This window comes from Adiantum capillus-veneris, chromosome 2 (genome assembly GCF_014529385.1).
Source record: "Adiantum capillus-veneris isolate H3 chromosome 2, ASM1452938v2, whole genome shotgun sequence".
Classification (NCBI taxonomy): Eukaryota; Viridiplantae; Streptophyta; class Polypodiopsida; order Polypodiales; family Pteridaceae; genus Adiantum; species Adiantum capillus-veneris.
In genome coordinates, this window is record NC_140932.1 from 143380264 (window position 1) to 143395650 (window position 15387).

The 15387-nt window shown below is 41.3% G+C and overlaps 1 pseudogene; it reads right to left on the reverse strand.

Moving 5' to 3' along the window:
- Positions 1-3001: 3001 nt before the first annotated feature.
- On the reverse strand, positions 3002-3737 carry LOC147463780 (putative RING-H2 finger protein ATL71; annotated as a pseudogene).
- Positions 3738-15387: the final 11650 nt, after the last annotated feature.

Below are 15387 nucleotides of genomic sequence, written 5' to 3' on the forward strand. Positions count from 1 at the left end.
CACACCAGATACCTCAAGATAAAGAGAGCATGGAATACTAGGTTTACGAATTAGCTTTAATTTTCATATTAAATTAATGAATCAAAAAAGGTGTGCAATAAAGTGGTGCATAATATCTAATGAACCAAATCTATGATATCTTCACTAAAATAATGGAAGAGAACACAAGGCTATTGAGAGGGCTTTAATAATTACAAGAGAGAAAGTGACACTAGTATTTCAAAACATTGTTGTCACAATAAAGTATGAGATTATTAAAAAGAAATGTAAAAATGAACTATTTAGATTACAATATATTTCAAAAAAAATAAACACACACACACACGTGCACGTATACACGTGTGTGCATGCACGCGCACGCACACACACACACACACAAGTATGTGATCCATGCCTTGCCACAATAAGAAAAGCATGGCCTTTAGTCTTATAGTGCAAATATTCCTTCTAAGTGGAATGCTTTCTTTGTGTTCTCACTATGCAATAGCAATTTTACAATTGTTTCTTCATTGCGGTAGAAAATCTTTCACATGCATATCAATAAGTTTCTCTATCTGACTAATAATAGTGACACAAACACGGCAAAAAAAGGAGCCATGGCCATTGGATGCACCATTGTGTACCATAGGGACAACATACATGCATAACTCACATAAGGGGCACCATTGACAAAAGCAGCATAAACCCTCCTCCTTTCGTTGTCTCACTCTATCCATCTCCACCCCTCGATCCAAATGTTTGTGTTTGGCTTCAACACATTGGGAATGCAATTGGTCCCGACACCTTTGTTGTCTTTCCAATTGGCTTGTATCTCTATCTCTTTCTTGTGAGCAAGAAACTACAGCAGCGCACATCATCACATAATTTGCAACAAAAAGCTTCACCAAGTAATGTCTGTACGGTGTGAAGAGATAAGGGCTGGTGGCCTTAGGATATTCACTTCTCTTAAGATCAATCTAGTAAGCATGCTCTGTGTTTGTGTTTGTGTGTGTGTGTACACTTTGGTCTATCTATCCCAAAGCTTAGGTTTGTGTTTGGTGCCCTTTGTATTCGATGAAGATCATGCTCGATAGATTGATTCTCTCTCTCTCTCTCTCTCTCTCTCTCTTAGATAGCTTGCGAGAAGCAAAAATGAGCTCATAGCATCACCACCCATCAGAGAAGTGGAGATGGCCTTAGAAAGAAGCCCACAAGGACAAGGATAGTGAAGCAAAAGTCACACAGTTCTCAATCTCTCAGGCACACACACATGCACACCCACTCGGCTCACCACCGTGACTTTCCCTCTCTCTCTTACACTTATGCACCATTATAGGGCATCTCTCTCTCTCTCTCTCTCTCTCTCTCTCTCTCTTTGCGCAAAGCTGATGCACACCCTTAGCCACCGTGCCATAGCATGGCGACATGTGGATGCTGTATCCTTTAAAGCCTTAACTAAACAAGGTGAAATTTCACAATGGCCTGCACTGGAGGACAATAATAAGAAAGACTGTGTGAGATTGTGTGACCCACTCCTCAACGAGATAGAAAAGCCTACATAAACACTTAGTTAATGTCCCTTTCACAGGGGAAAAAAAAAAGTTGCTCCATATGGCGACACTCTACTTTATTCATTCATTCCAAAAGATTCCTCCGAATCTAAGCTTTTGAACTCACCCCTAAAACGGATGGGGGGATCGAACACGTGTAACTCAAAAGATTGTACGCCTTGTCGTGAGTATCATAGCAAACCCACCATCTAGGTGACCTTGCCTTTGTAGGCGAACAATACAATAAAAAAAAAAATCCTGGAACGGCCAACTCCAGCCCTTGCTTGAGCCTCGCTGGCTCATGATAAATTTCGGCCTGCTTGTGTACGTGTAGGTGGAGGCTACCTGCCCAGCCGGTCACGTCGCTTTTTGGGGGCGCAACACACATTTTAAAAATATGTACAATATGCACCATAGCTTGTGCAGTTGCACGCACGCAGCGCAATGGTTAGGGTAGTGCCTTTGGGTTGCGAGGTCGGGGGTTCGAGAATGTGTGTGAGCTTCGCAGGTTGACCTTTTGGTCAAAGGTCACCTAACGGCTACATTCAACTCGTAACCGGCATGAACTGCTTTGCCACGAGGGCAAGCGGGCCGAAATATAACCAAAACTAGCCTCGCAGGTCTTCTTTGTCCGGTTCTTGCGTTGCATGATGCCTCATGCCCCCCATGCCCCTTCCTCGTCTGTAGCTCTCGTCTGTAGCTCATCAACCTACTCTGTCCACACCTTTTGCTTTCTAGACGGGCATCTCGATGAGATTCTGGTTGTTTTTTGAGTTTACCCCAACCGATACTTCGTACCTGGCTTGCCATTTTAAGTGGCCTTTGTAGATACCTTCATGAATATTTTCTCGCTCCACCTTGTGGCACGCAAAATTGCCGATAGTTAAAATTGGTGTTCGAACTCTGGCACACGAACCAGATACGGAGATACTAACCCAATGAATTTGTTGCTTCCAATGACATCCTTCATAATAAAAAAGCTTGCTTCAGAACTTGCACCATGCCCTCTTCCTTTTTTCCTACCTCGTGCGACCTGAACTGGTTTTCACCTACCTCATACGATGCCTGTTGGTCTTTCCCCCCTCCTCTGTGATGCCAGCAAGGTGTGCTTACTCCCCGAATCTCACTTGATTTGGCCTTTTTTTAAATTTAACTTCAGCTGGTAACCCCCTACTTGCTTGCCATTTTACAAAAAAAGGTTTTCTATATATTGTGATCATGTGGCAAGCTTTATCAATGGTCTGCAATTTCTTCCAAGGGTTCCATGCTTAACGAAGGCCTTATGTAGGCCAAAAAACAAATGCCAAAATGCCAGTGGAAGCTTTATCCACCACATGCAATGCAGGGATGGAGTTGAGTTGAGCGTTGGCGCTAAAATGGTACTATTTCCCTTGGAAATGTGATGGGAAACAATGAGTACGCTTTATAAATCCAAAAAGAAATTATGTAGAAGTACACAAACATAGATTAGCCTACCCCAAGGGATTACGAGCCAAAGGAATGAGCTCAGAGAGAAGGGTATACGCGATGGGAGAGGGCAGGGGAGAAGATCTACAGAGACGAGACAAGAGACATGCAAGCAAAGCCAGGCATCGATGCAATGCACGTGGAAGGCATGGCCACAGTCGGGGAGAAGGCGGCCAGTGGTTATATATCGAGGAGAAGGCGGCCAGTGGTTATATATCGAGGAGAAGGCATAGCGTGTGACCCTCGCAGTAGTTAACCAGGTAGATGGGGCAACAGGAATCCTTGATGGTGCGTGATGCAGGCACTGACATGGCAAAGAAGCCGCCCGACGTGGGTTTTGCATCTTTGTCGCAACCTGCTCTGTAGCTGTGTACAAGAACTTGGGATAGGAGGCCAACGTCTCCTCATCTAAGCCACCCCCAGGCGATGTGACTTGTAGTTGCTCTTGATGAATGACAACTATAGTGCCCTCCCCTTGAGGCACACTATTGCTTATTCTATTGCCGCCTGCATATATAGCTACTTGTTGGAGGTGTTGAGCTCGGGCAACAAGCAAATGTGGAGGAGGGGGAGGGTATTGATCGACATACTGCGGCGTGAAGCCGTGTGCACAACAGCATCATCACGCACAACGATGCCAACATGCCAACTGCAATATATGGCAATCACATAGCCCAACAACCCTAGTCTATTCATATTGCCTAGCACGTCCCCATTTGCAGCAGCTATTGATGCTGCCATCATATTGACGTTGTTCTTCTCTCATTTATTGATTTATTTCTCTCTATGGCTAGCCGCTACACTTCAATTACCCTCTCTCCTCACGTTTTTTTGCATCACTATTACCGCATGATTCAACAACTATAGCAGCCGTTACAATGGTCAGCGTTGTTCATCACGGATAGCGATGCCAACATGCCAAGTGTAATGGCAATCACGTAGCCCAACCCCAGTCTATTCATACTACCCACCAACATGTCCCCATTTGTAGCAGCTATTGATGCCGACACAAGGAGCTTTGGATGCATTTTTATATAGAAAAAAATATATAATTACTAGGCAACTTACTAGATTGAATACACATATCTAGTAAGAGTGCAAACATGTAATAATGAGAATACTCCTATATGGTTGTAACCATAATATTATAGCTATATAGGAGTTTTAAGTAACCATTTAGCAAGAATTCCTTAATAGTTTGTCTCGATTCTCCTAGATGGCTGTAGCCATAATATTATAGCTATATGGGAGTTTTAACTAACCATGTAGTAGGAAATTCTTCTTTCTCCTACATGATTGTAGCCACAAAATGCTATCTATGTAGTTTATTATAATAATTCACATGAATAATCAACTTAACATATCATATACAAAATAGCACATACTTTGTTGGGAGAAGAGGGGGAGACCGACTGCTTAAGCTATTCAACATATGCTCCAAAACATCACCATCAACCTGTCCATCTCTTCTTCCAATTTCTAAGCGCGTGCGCACGCGCGCGCACACACACACACACACACACACACACACAGAACAAAGATTGACATAGACATGCTTGTAAGAGAGTGTAAGAGATGTGTAAGAGATGGAGACTAGATTAGAGAGTACACATAAAAAATAACCATAGCATAAGAGAGTAGAGAAGAGAATCTGCAAGAGAAAGGCCTAAATCTAGCCCCAAACTCCACGGCACCTCTCTTGTGGAGTTGGTATTTAATATATTATTTTTGAGTTTAAGGTGCCAAAAATTGAGGCCCCTCTTTTTACAACCACTTCACTTTTGTAAATGAGTGAAGCTCATTAGTTCTTGCATGACCCATAAGGGGAGTTCCCACTACAACTATTTACAGAGCCATAGTGGCTTATTGAAATGATATTCTAAAATACTATGCAAATATAAAATGGCCAAGACTAATTGCCGGCGCCTCTTCATCAACTCCCCGCATTCCACTCTACAAAATCATCATCAACTCAATTAGAAAATAAATAGACAACACATAATTAACCATTATGCCAGCTATCCCAATTGCAGCTGACCACTACAACAGGAGAGTGCCCAGTTTCATAACATCCCTCCCACCAGGATAGCAACTGTTCTCAGTTGCTCAATAGAGAAATCAACTGGTCCGTGAGTGATGGAAATTGTGCAGAAGGTCGGGGAAGTTGCGAAAAATATTTTCAGGCATCCATTTGGCATCCTCTCTAGGGTGGCCAAAAGGTAACGGTTATAAACCATGCCCGTGCGTGTAGTGGTGGTCTCGTGATCAACTATTTTGTCAGGGATGAGTTTCTCTTCTTGGTCTACAGGTGAAGGTGAGTCTTCATAAATGTGGTGTGTAGGTAGGGGTCCTCTGAATGGGCGTATAAGACTAATGTGAAAGGCATTGTGTATGTGCCAATGTGCAGGTAAGTCTAAACGAAAAGAAACATCATTAATGGCAGCTGAAATTTTAAAAGGTCCATAAAAACGAGGAGCAAGCTTAGCAAAGACATTGGTATCAACACTTTTGATCCTTCGTTTTTTGATGCAAAGTAAAACATGATCACCTTCTTTGAATTGGTGTGCCTTGCGGTGCTTGTTAGCATGCTTGGTGTAAAGTTCTTGTGAGTGTTTAATGGCAGAATGCACACTTGCATAAATATCATGAAAGTCAGTAGTGAAATTATCAGCGCGGCAGGCATAACATTAGAAAGACGTGAAGCAGAAGTAGGAAGAGAGTGACCATATACAACTTCAAATGGAGATTTACCCGTGGCAGTGTGAGTGTTGTTGTTGTATGCAAATTGTAGAATATGCAGGTAATCATCCCATTTCTTAGGTTGAGAAGAAACATAAGCCTTTAACAAGTCAATAATAGTGCAGTTGGTGACTTCAGTTTGACCATTAGATTCAGGATGAAATGCAGAAGTGAAGTCAAGTGTAGTGCCAAGATTTTCAAACACAGTAGTCCAAAAAGCACTACAAAATTTTGAATCTCGATCAGAAATAATCACTTTAGGCAAACCATGATGTGCGAAAACAGTCTTAAGAAACAAAAGTGCAGCTTGATGTGCTGTGAGTGTTTTCTTACAAGGAATGAAATACGCTTATTTAGAAAAACGGTCAATAATAGTCAAAATCCTGTCATGTTTGTGCATTGTAAGTGGGAAACCAGTAACAAAATCCATTGAAATGTGTTCCCAAGGTCTTTCAAGAATGGGGAGATGGTGTAAAAGTCCTAATTTCTTACCTGTAGTAGCTGCTTTGATTTTTTGACAAATCCAACAAGTTGAAACATACTGTTTAACATCCATTCTCATAGTAGGCCAATAGAAATCACGACATAAATTTTGAAAAGTTACAGCAAATCCTCTATGTCCAACATAAGGTGGTTTGTGCAATTCGTCAATAATTAATGTACAGAAAGGTTGAGTCACACACAATTTTTGTTTGAAATAAAGGAAGTTTTCTTAAATAGTGTATTCGAGGAATGTGTGCACAGAATTATCAAGCATATGCAACCATGTCGTTTTGAAGTCATCATCATGTGCATAAGTGTCAGGCATAGTGTCAAATGAAGTTCCCGTAATGGTTGATAGGTGATTAAGTGAGGGTCTTCTACTCAAAGCATCAGCTACAACGTTTTCTTTACCAGGTTGAATGTTGGGCTGAAAAATTTGAATAAAAGCGGCCCACTTAATATGTATCATCTATTAAGGGATGAGAAAGTAAATATTTGATACTTTGTTGATCAGTTTCAATGATCAAGTCAGTACCCATTACATAGTGTTTCCAAATTTTCAATGCATGTACCACAGCAGTCAACTCTTTATCATAAGTACTGAACTTTGTTTCAGACGGTTTGAATTTACGACTTTCAAAAGGAATTGGATGGTTATCTTGCATAAGGACTGCACCGATACCTTTTCCACTAGCATCAGTGACTACCACAAAGAATGGTCTTTCAAAATTAGGCAATTGCAATATAGGTGCATTAGTCAAAGCATGTTTAAGTGCATTAAATGAGCTTTCTTGCAAATCAGTTCATTCATAAGTCGTGTTTTTCTTCAACAGGAGAGTCAAATAATGTGATTTGTAAGCAAAATTAAGAACAAATTTCCAGTAATAGCTACAAAGACCAATAAAAGAACGTAGCTCATGCAAGTTTTTGGGTCTAGGCCATGACTGAATGGCTTCAATTTTCTTTGGATCGATATGTATTCCCTTACCCGATACAATATGTCCCAAATATTCAATTTCAGATTGGAAAAATGAACTCTTTTCAGGATTCAAATACAAGTGATTTTGTGCAAGCAGATCAAATACACGTGTTAAATGCTGTTTATGCTCTTCTTCAGATTTACTAAATACCAATATGTCATCAAAAAATACAATCACAAAATCTTGATGGTCAATGAAAATTCTATTCATCATGCGTGTGAAGGTGGCTGGTGCATTTGTCAAACCAAATGGCATGACAAGGAATTCATAGTGTCCAGTTTGTGTTCTAAAAGCAGTTTTGTAGACATCATGTTCAAACATTTTAACTTGGTGATACCCTGATTTGAGATCAATTTTGCTAAATATGTTTGCCCCTTTCAGTTTGTCTAATAGATCATCCACTCTAGGAATTGGAAACCTATTCTTAATGGTGATTTTGTTTAAAGCCCTGTAGTCGATACACATACGAAAGGTTCCATTTTTCTTCTTGACAAGAAGTACTGAAGCTTCGTATGGTGAACTACTAGGTCGGATTAGGCCTCGGTCAAGTAAATCAGTGATTTGAGTTTGTATTTCCCTGTGTGTGGTAGGATTTACACGATAAAGTGCTCTACAAGGAGGTTCACTACCCGGTATAATGTCAATTTTGTGGTCTTCTGTGTGATGGTGGAATTCCAGGTAGCAGATCATGCATGAAATAATCTTTAAATTATGAGAGAAATTCATCGTGTGTGGAGTTATGTGAAGTTTCATTTTCAGTAGAAATTTAATTTACCAATACTAGATATGTTTTCCCCTGTTTTTGAATTCTCTTTTGTCTTGAGTGTGAGAGAGGAGTGGAAATTTTTGATGTGCCAGTGTTGCTTGGATGGAGAAATTTTTATTATTATGAGTGAGAGACATTGTACGTGTTTTATAATTAATCAACGGGTCAAATTCATGACAAAATGGCATTCCTAAAGTCATATCAAGACCATGCAATGGTGCTACCAGAAATGTACGTGCTTGTGTGAATTCACCAATGCAAACTTCAACAGTGACTTGGGTTTTACAATTAAAATGTTGATTATTAAAAATAGTTTTGACCTTGTGAGGTGATGATATTTCAGAGAGAGATAGTTGCTGTGTCAATCGTGTGGAAATGAAATCATGGCTACTACCATCATTACCAAAATGGTGACACTTTCACCCTTAACAGTGCCTTGCACTTTAAACAAAGTGTGAGGAGATATAAGAGTACCTAAGGATGGATTGTCATCGTTATCATAATCAGGATCATATCCCTCACCGTAGTTAGCTTCCATTTCATTGTCGTCGGGTGTAGCATCTTCGATGAGGTTAAGAGTACCTCCATTGGGACGGTTGTTGTTGAAGGGTTTTGACTTGAATTTCTGTTGACTCCATTGGAATAGCCATTGGATTGACCATTGCCTTTAGCAACACTTCACCTTTTTGTTACCATTAGAATTTGGAGGAGAACGTTGGTTGAAAGAATTTTGGCTGCCTCGTTGCTGGGTGTTGTTGTTGCTTGTATGAGGTTGAGCAGTTGTAGGAGAATTGTCGAATCTACGCCTCTTGAAAAAAGTATGGCTTTGGTGTTTGTTTTTGTCAAAGTTAGTAGAGAAAGGAGATCTCTTGTTGTGGTTAGTGTTAGCAGGTTGATCAGTGTGAGAGGGTTGTCCACCTTTCTTCTTTTCTGCGTTGAGATCCAAATTAATAGCCTTTGACAGAGAATCTGGTTCGAACATATCTATCTCAGCACCAATTTGTAGTGCCAAGCCTGATATGTACTTACGCTTCAATTTCCTGCGACTAACATGTTCAATAGCTTGCAATTGAATTAAACAAGTCCAAAAACGGTCAATGTAACCCTGTACATCTCATTTCGACCCTGTCGAATTAAATCCCACTGACGTCGTGCTTTAGCTTTGTATTGTGTGCGCAAAAATTGGGGTAAAAACACTTTTTTAAATGCATGCTAGGTGCATGGTCTTCTCCCATGCTATTTGGTGGCGTTCCACCACAATGCGGCGCTGCTAATGAGATGATTTGATGCACATTTTACCATTTCACACTCGGGAAAGTCTTCATCATGGAAATAGTCATCTAGTTGACTAACCCATGCTAGAACCGTGCTAGCATCTTTAGTGCCATCAAAATCCTTGAAAGTGAAGGCTTTTCTGCTAATTTTGTTTTTCATGGGTGCCGGTACAGATTCGGTGCATGCACAATGTAATAATTTATCTTCAAGTTCTTGCCTTCGCATGCGTTCATATGTGAGTGACTGTTGCAGATTTTGAAGTTGTTCCGCAAGCGTGGGTGCCTGAGGAAGGTGTGTCATGATTGCGTGCTTTTTATTTTTTTCTCTTGTTTTTTTTGTATTAAGAATAATGCTTAAAAAGGGCTATTTATTGATAGCCAATGAAGATGCATTTCGTGGACTTAGGTTCTAGCTTAGCATGCAGCTCCTTGGGTACATGTGCATAAGCTTCACAGCCAAACGTGCAGAGTTTTTCATAAGACAATTTATGTCATGACCATAACTCCAAGGGTACACAAAACTATAATGAAGCATGTGTTGATCTATTGATCAAGTACATGACTGTGTATAATGCTTCAGCCCAAAACGCTTGCGGTAAATTAGCATATGATAGCATAGACATAATCCTCTCTTGGATGGTCCTATTCATTCGTTCTACAACACCACTTTGTGCAGGGCTATAAGGAGCTGTAAAGTCATGCTTAATTCCCTTACTTGAACAAAAATCTGCAAACTCTTTGAAGACATATTCTCCACCATTGTCTGAGCGCAAATCTTTCAACTTATGTTCAGACTGAGTTTCAACACTAGATAAGAACTTCTTGAAGCAAGAAAAGGTCTCATCTTTAGACTTCATGGCATAGACCCAAACATGCTTGTTGCATCATCAATGAATGTAACATAATAAGACGCACCACCATGGGATTTGGAAGGCATAGGCCCACATAAATCACTGTGCACAAGCTCTAAGGGTTTTCTTTCTTTGTCAAAAGAATGTGTACGATGTGTCTGTGTTTGCTTTCCATATTGACAGTGCTCACAAAAGGAAAATTAAAAAATGACAAAGAAGGTAAGTAGCCCAAACGAGAGAGTATCTCCATTCCCTTTTTTGACATATGCCCTAATCGCCACAAAGCAACGGTTGGCAGCTTGATTATAGAAAGAACATTGTTTTTATCAGATACATAAAGTGGATAAAGTGAACCAACTTTAGAACCATGGGCTATAATAAGATGACCCTTTGCAACACGCCAAGACTGTTGATGAAAAGTGACTTTGTAACCCAAGTCATCAAGACGTCCAACTGAAATCAAATTGCGTGTCAAGGCTGGAACATGATGCACATTATGGATGATAAACTTCACCCCATTTTCCATAATCATGACAATATCACCTACGCCAACAATGTCACAAGAGTAAGTGTCACTAAGTGTAACAGAGCCAATGGTTTCCTCGTAGGTAGTAAACCAATGCCTATGAGGTGTGACATGCAACGAAGCACCCGAATCAAGAATCCATGTACGGATACTTCCCCACTAATAAGGAGTTCAAATGGCATAGAACTCTGCAAAGATAGAGTTTCATGTGCGTCATAAAAGACATCAATATTTTTAGTCAACATATTAATGTCTTGCGCATCACTCTCATCCCGAACTATATCAATTCTTCAGTCTTAACCCAACTCTTTGGTTTCTCCTTTTTATCATCATGATCTTTTCCTTTACCTTTGCCCTCCTCTTTGTCACACTTCCAAGCATAACAATCCTTCACAAAGCAAAAAGATTGCTTTCATCTCATCATCAATGGTCATGCGCTGTGCACGAATCTGGGCAAAAAGAGAATCAAAATCATTGATATGGCTATCAACGCTAGTTGACTCCTCCATACAAAGGTTGAAAAGTTTTCATATAATGAAAACCTTATTGCTAACCGTATCCTTTTTGTAAGTGTCGCATAATTTCTGCCATAAAGCATGAGCAGCCTTGCATTCTAGCACTGAAAAGTACACCGACTCACTAAGGTGCAGTCTAATCATAGACCTGCATAGCTCATCAAGTTCCTCCACTGAAACTGAGTCATGTGCATATCTTCAGTTCTAGCCGCATAGGCAACTTTTGCTTCTTTTGAACAAGCACATCATGCATTTGGTTCTTCCAAAAGCTGATAATTAGTGCCATCAAAATTCTTTATGTCATAAATGTCACGGTTTTTGCTAGTAGACATGGTGACAAAACTACCAAAAATTCTGGGAAAATTTTGGCAGTGTCTCCTTTGTATTTGGGACTATGTTAACCAAAATCCGAGACAAATGATCAAGTATGTCACTCACAAAGCATAAAAGAGGGAAATGCCTCTCAAAAGCACACTATATAGAGACCAACTAAGGCGCATAAAATGTCAAATTGACCATAGACCGGCAACTCGGCGTCACAAGCACGTATACCACTCTATACATGTCCTATGTGGCGAGGCCTCGTGACGATGCTCCAGCTACCTGTGTCACCAAAGGTATCTCCACATTTGAGAATACCCTAGCTCAATGAAAACCTCATGCTATTGACCCTCAACAATGTAGGTTATGCAGCAAAACGTATAGCCAAGTCTCAGAATTGGCTATCATCCGGACCAAGTCTTAGAAATGGCCGGGATTGCCGTACTAGCCAAAAGATGGCTCCACAAAAGCGTACAATGGTAGTACTAATCCACAAAGACGTAGAAGTCTGTCATGACACTCAAATATGCGCCAAAAGCATGTGCATGCAAAGAAATATCCCTGCGGGGAGTCAAACTCCTCTCAAAGAGCTCAAACACTGTCAAAAGTGCCAACATATGCATTTACACGTAAAAAATTGCTCCCACTGGAACCTGAATATCACAAGCGCTAAGACCTGTAGCCTGTGAGTCGATGTTGATGCCGTAGCCAAAGCCAAAATCAAGGCCGAGAAGCATAGAGGAAGCTAACCAAGCCGCTCTATGTACCTGTAGTCGAAGAAGACAATGCCGTCAAACTCTCACTCTATGTGTGTGTATGAGGCCACTCCAAAAGAGGCTACACACTCCTGAATGGGCCGTGGGCTCTCGTAGATGGATGAGACTACAACAATGGTACTTGTAATGGCTATGGAAGCTCTGCAACACAAACTACCAAACGAGAGCTGAAAAATGCAAGTCCTAAACCGTAGCTCGAATGAGGTTTCTGATGGCACAAATGGCTCCAATAGGGGGGTAAAACATCAGGACGCCTATAGGACACCTACTGGAAACGCCCTCGAAATGCTGAATTTGCTGATATCAAAGTCGGAACCTTGTTTGCACTCTTAAAAGTGCGCGCGCGTGGAAGAGATTTTGGGATTGAAACAGCCATGATACCAAATGAAGGAGAGGATTTGGGAGCACAACAGCAGAAGAAGATGAATATGCACACACACACACACACACACACACCACTATAGCCACACACACACACACTGTGTGTCCCCTTTCTTTCTTCTCTATCTTATGTACTTAGGCACAATACAATCTCTACTTTGTGTTAGTGGTTCACACAAGAGTATAGTTGTACACTTAGGGTTAGTAGAAGTTAGTGATGGGCGGTTGGCCACATGGCCATTAAACCTAATGGATCAAACGCATCAAAATCAATACTCAGATATGCATAAAACTAGCTCCATAATTTGCTATCTGCAAGCACACAATCTAGGACAAAGAGCTCAACTGAGCGTAAAGCACATAACCATATACGCAAGTAGTGAGCAAACTAGCTCAAAATGCATCCCAAAAGACAAACTGCCTACAAAAATCTGCAAAAAAATTGTGAAACGTATGACTGTCTGTTTGTAGCCACACAAACATACGCAATCCTCACTCCTGCGAGAGTAGGTACAAGGACACTAAATTGTATCCAAGTTGACAATATTTATCAAAGTGGGAGTCAAACTCAACCACTAAACCATCAGAGAGTAAAACTACAGTTACGCATAGAACATGGCAAGAAACGAGGAAAAATCCAACAGAGTTTCCCCTGAAAACTGAGTGAAAACTTAAAAAATCTCAACAATACCACTTAAGCATACGAACACTCAGTGTCTTAATAAATAGATCCACAAATGGCCTTGGCAAACAAGCTCACTCCTAAACGAGCAGCTCTATGGACCTGTACCTGTCCAAGAACGTTGTAAACCTATGAACCTGGTCCTTGTGAGCTATACCTAGCTCAAGTTGTATTTTCAAATGCATACATAGCATAGGCTACACAAAACCGTGCTAAAACCACTCTCTGGAATGCTCCACATAGTTATACATGAGTCTGCATTGCAAGAAAGCGCACCCCGTGAGCAAATTTTGAGAAACTGGCACACTATCGGTCGAAAAAAACGTTGATCGAAAACCAACTGCAAAGCACAATCAACCAACTGCACATGGGCAAAAATTTCCGTCCAAGAGTCGGGATCACGAGAGAAACTGTTCCAAAATGGTATGTCGGAGCCACTATGCATCGATATGTGTTGCCGAACCTGGAAACTAGGGAATGTCAAAGCCAAAATGCTAGATTGAGCCTGGGATGTCGGGGGATGTCTGTCTGAGCAAATCTGCTCCGGAATGGGCACGTGGGTGAAGCTACACTAGAGGAGAGCCCACCTTTCGCAGCCAGACGAAAGCGATCACCAAAATCGTAGCCGCCAATGCCGAGCCAATACGAATCGTGGTGCCAAGCCAATGCAAATCATCGATGTTGAGAAGAAAATGCCAAGAAAACGAGAAAATATTGTCGACGCTCAAAGTCGATGCCCAAAGCCGACATCGAGGAAAACCCGAGCTTACTCGCCCGTTTCGACACACACCTATGTGTGCATGCATGTGTCAAGAGCACACACATCACACACACCCTCTCTGTTCCCAAGCTCGCTCTCTTTGTCCAAGCTACTCTATGCCGGCTTTTTCTCTTTCTTGTGCTTTCCTTTGAGAAGAGTGCGTGTGTACACACCCCAAGAAAAAAAAAATGCTCTTCTTCTCTACTGATTATCGATGACTCTTTGTGTGTGTGTGTGTGTGTGTGACCACACACACACACTTTTTTTTGTAAATTGATTTGATTAACTTATTAGTGGGAAACCTCAAAGCGAGGAAAACCCACTGAAAAGATCATATACAAGGGGAAAAGCACATAACTACTCAGCTGTAGAGAGTAGCTAAAAACATTCATATGAAAGCTGATGCATCTCTAAGGTGATATCATCAACTTCCAAAGCAAACCTTAACGATTGCCTAAGAGAAAGCTTGAAGAGAGGGAATGGGTCCGCATGAGTACGATGGAACATGTAAGCATTACGCTGACTCCATAAGGTCCAATAAGTCCAGTATCTGACCCACATAAGGAAGACCACAAAACATTGTAGTGTCGGTGAGAAAATGCCAAATGCCCAGAACCTTTTGTGAAAGACAACCCCAGGAAGACGGAGCCGCATACAGGCCGATACACGGCGAAGGAAGTCTCTAGTAACGTAACAATCCCAAACAAATGACAAATATCCTCTTTTGCAGTCGAGTAACAAACACAAGAAGAAGGACGATTATGAAGCACCCGAAGAAAAGTGCCGACGGGAAGCACTCGAAGCAAACAGTGCCAAAGAAACAGGCGCTCTTTCAAAGGCAAATGGCTTTTCCACAAGGCAGAGAGGAGCCTCCTCCACCAGAGGTCAGATTTGTGCATGCACCAAAGGGCATTACAATGACCATCAAGCCGTAGTTGTGGTAGAAGAAGAGCATAAATTTGACATGCAAAAATATCTTGAAAAGGCGTGTCCCGAAGGGCCCAATCAAACATGCGATCACCATCAGGCAAAGGTGAAACAAGCAAAAAGTTGAGCAGCATGCTTTGAAGCTCTCTCCAAAACTGACGGTAATGCATGCCCAATCCAAAACGGGGAGCAACAAAGGGAAACTGAAAAATGTATCCGGCCTCATCCACCACATTCTCAACCACATGAATGCCACGTCCAAAGAGAAAGTAAGCTTGATGAGGGGAGCGGTCAACCAAAGTAACAGCGAATGCCTGGCTCCAATGGAGACTTTCCAAACGGATCAAATCACCTTCCTGCCAAGGATTCCACGATAAATGCATCGTAACCTCTTTTCAGGTAGATACTAA